Raw genomic sequence first — 3654 nt, forward strand, 5'->3', positions numbered from 1 at the left:
GCATTGAAACTAATATGTAAAGCCGCGCCGAACTCCCTATAGAAGTCTATGGGAGAAATCAAAAGTGTTCATTTTAAAGGCTAATCTGCAAGTTTTGTCCTAAAAAGTGTTTGGGGACCTCAGTCCTGCCCCAGGGAACATGTATCAATGCTTTTTTTATTTTTTAAAACGGCCGTTTTTTCGGGAGCAGTGAAATTAATAATTCTTAAAGTGAAACAATAAAAGTGAAATATTCCTTTAAATTTCGTACCTAGGGGGGGTGTAATGTCAGCATGTGAAATAGCGCATTTTTCCCGCACTTAGAACTCCCCCTGCACAAAGTGACATTCTGAAGGAAAAAAGTCATTTAAAATTTCACACGCGGCTATAATGAATTGTCGGCTCTGACAATTCTAAAGGGATTCATTCATAAAACAAACAAAAAAATGTGTAGGGGTTCCCCCAAATTAAATTACCAGGCCCTTCAGGTCTGGAATGGATATTAAGGGGAACCCCGCCGTAAAAACCAAAAAAAAAAAAGACGTGCGGTTCCCGGCAAATATCCATTCCAGACCCTTCAGGTCTGGTGTGGATTTTAAGGGGAACTCCACCCCAAATTGAAAAAAAAAATGGCGTGGAGTCCCCCTAAAAATCCACACCAGACCCTTATCCGAGCACGTTGACCTGGCCGGCCGCAGAAAAGAGGGGGGGACAGAGTGCGCCCCCCCCCCCTCTCCTGAACCGCACCAGGCCACATGCCCTCAACATGGGGAGGATGTCCCCATGTTGATGGGGACAAGGGTCTCATCCCCACAACCCTTGCCCGGTGGTTGTGGGGGTATGCGGGCGGGAGGTTTATCAGAATCTGGAAGACCCCTTTAACAAAGGGGACCCCCAGATCCTGACCCCCCCCTGTGTGAAATGGTAATGGGGTACATTGTACCTCTACCATTTCACCCCAAAAAAAATGTCAAAGTGATAAAAATGACAGTAGCCGGTTTTTGACAAATCTTTTAATAAAATCTTCTTTTCTTCTTTCCTTCGGGGTTCTTCCGCTGCTTCTTTCTTCTCGTCAACATCTTGCCCGACGTGTTCTTCTATCTTCTCCGTCCGTCCTTCCGCCTTCTGGTCCCGCATCTTGCCCGTTGTCTTCTCCGTCCGCCTCCTCGTCCGCATCTTGGGTCTTCTGCGGTCTTCTTCTCGGTCCGCCGCCTTCTCGTCCCCTGCGTTTGAATTGTAATTGGCCGCCGTTTTCCCGCTCCTGGGACCCGCCCCCCTCTGACGCCACAAGTAAACTCCTTAGAAGGTCATGTGCGTCAGAGGGGGGCGGGGTCGCAGAGCGTCACACAGCGGGGGAATTCAATTTCAATCGCGCCGCCCGGAGAAGAAGTTCACGCCGTGTCACACTCATGTGACCCCGCCCCCCTCTGACGCCACAAGTAAACTCCTTAGAAGGTCATGTGCGTCAGAGGGGGGCGGGGTCACATGAGTGTGACACGGCGGGAACTTCTTCTCCGGGCGGCGCGATTGAAATTGAATTCCCCCGCTGTGTGACGCTCTGCGACCCCGCCCCCCTCTGACGCACATGACCTTCTAAGGAGTTTACTTGTGGCGTCAGAGGGGGGCGGGTCCCAGGAGCGGGAAAACGGCGGCCAATTACAATTCAAACGCAGGGGACGAGAAGGCGGCGGACCGAGAAGAAGACCGCAGAAGACCCAAGAGGCGGACGAGGAGGCGGACGGAGAAGACAACGGGCAAGATGCGGGACCAGAAGGCGGAAGGACGGACGGAGAAGATAGAAGAACACGTCGGGCAAGATGTTGACGAGAAGAAAGAAGCAGCGGAAGAACCCCGAAGGAAAGAAGAAAAGAAGATTTTATTAAAAGATTTGTCAAAAACCGGCTACTGTCATTTTTATCACTTTGACTTTTTTTTTGGGGTGAAATGGTAGAGGTACAATGTACCCCATTACCATTTCACACAGGGGGGGGGTCAGGATCTGGGGGTCCCCTTTGTTAAAGGGGTCTTCCAGATTCTGATAAACCTCCCGCCCGCATACCCCCACAACCACCGGGCAAGGGTTGTGGGGATGAGACCCTTGTCCCCATCAACATGGGGACATCCTCCCCATGTTGAGGGCATGTGGCCTGGTGCGGTTCAGGAGAGGGGGGGGGGCCGCACTCTGTCCCCCCCTCTTTTCTGCGGCCGGCCAGGTCAACGTGCTCGGATAAGGGTCTGGTATGGATTTTTAGGGGGACTCCACGCCATTTTTTTTTTCAATTTGGGGTGGAGTTCCCCTTAAAATCCACACCAGACCTGAAGGGTCTGGAATGGATATTTGCCGGGAACCGCACGTCTTTTTTTTTGGGGGTTTTTACGGCGGGGTTCCCCTTAATATCCATTCCAGACCTGAAGGGCCTGGTAATTAAATTTGGAGGGACCCCCTTTTTTTTTTTTTTTTTTAATGAGCAATGACTCTATTCTTTATAGCCATGAGTACTTTAACCACTTGCCCACCGGGTTAATTCTGGCACTTCTCTCCTTCATGTGAAAATCACAATTTTTTGGCTAGAAAATTAATCAGAACCCCCAAACATTATATATTTTTTTTTAGCAGACATCCTAGGGAATAAAATGGCAGTCATTGCAATACTTTTTGTCACACCGTATTTGCGCAGCGGTCTTACAAGCGCACTTTTTTTGGATAAAAATCACTTTTTTGAATTAAAAAATAAGACAACAATACATTTTGCCCAATTTTTTTCTATATTGTGAAAGATAATGTTACGCCGAGTAAAATGATACCCAACATGTCACGCTTAAAAATTGCGCCCGCTCGTGGCATGGCGTCAAACTTTTACCCTTTAAAAAACTCGATAGGCGACGTTTAAAAAATTCTACAGGTTGCATTTTTTGAGTTGCAGAGTAGGTCTAGGGCTAGAATTATTGCTCTCACTCTAACGATCGCGGCGATACCTCACTTGTGTGGTTTGAATACTGTTTTCATATGCGGGCGCTACTCGCGTATGCGTTTGCTTCTGTGCGCGAGCTCGTCGCGACGGGGCGCTTTAAAATTTTTTTTTGGGGTTTTCTTATTTATTTTTATTTAGTTTTATAATGTTTTACACTGAAATAAAAAAATAAAAAAAAAATGATCAGTTTTCTTCCTATTACAAGGAATGTAAACATCCCTTGTAATAGGACTAGTGTGTGACAGGTCCTCTTTATGGAGAGAGGCGGGGTCAATAAGGCTGGAAAGCATGGTATTGCAAAAAAAAAAAAAAGATCTCATGCTTTCAGCTGCAATCATGTTCGTTCACCACAGTGGTGTAGTGTATAGCACTTTGACCTAGCAGCAAAAGAGTCGTTGGTTCGAATCCCGCCCGTGACAGCATCTGCATGGAGTTTGCATGTTCTCCCTGTGCCTGCGTGGGTTTCCTCCCACAATATAAAAACACGCTGTAAATCGGTTCCGGTCTAAATAAGCCATAATATGCAGTAGTATATTAAGGTTTGGTTCTGCCCAAGGCCTGACTACATATCTGCACCTCCTAATAGAAAAATGACCCACCCCTTCCTGTCAAGGTCACACCCTGTTTTTGTATAACCCCGCCCAGTAATTTTCAGGGGACCCACACACTAGTTCTGGGGGGGCACTGGATTCCCTTAACCACT

The sequence above is a fragment of the Rana temporaria genome, chromosome 1 (assembly GCF_905171775.1).
Source record: "Rana temporaria chromosome 1, aRanTem1.1, whole genome shotgun sequence".
Classification (NCBI taxonomy): Eukaryota; Metazoa; Chordata; class Amphibia; order Anura; family Ranidae; genus Rana; species Rana temporaria.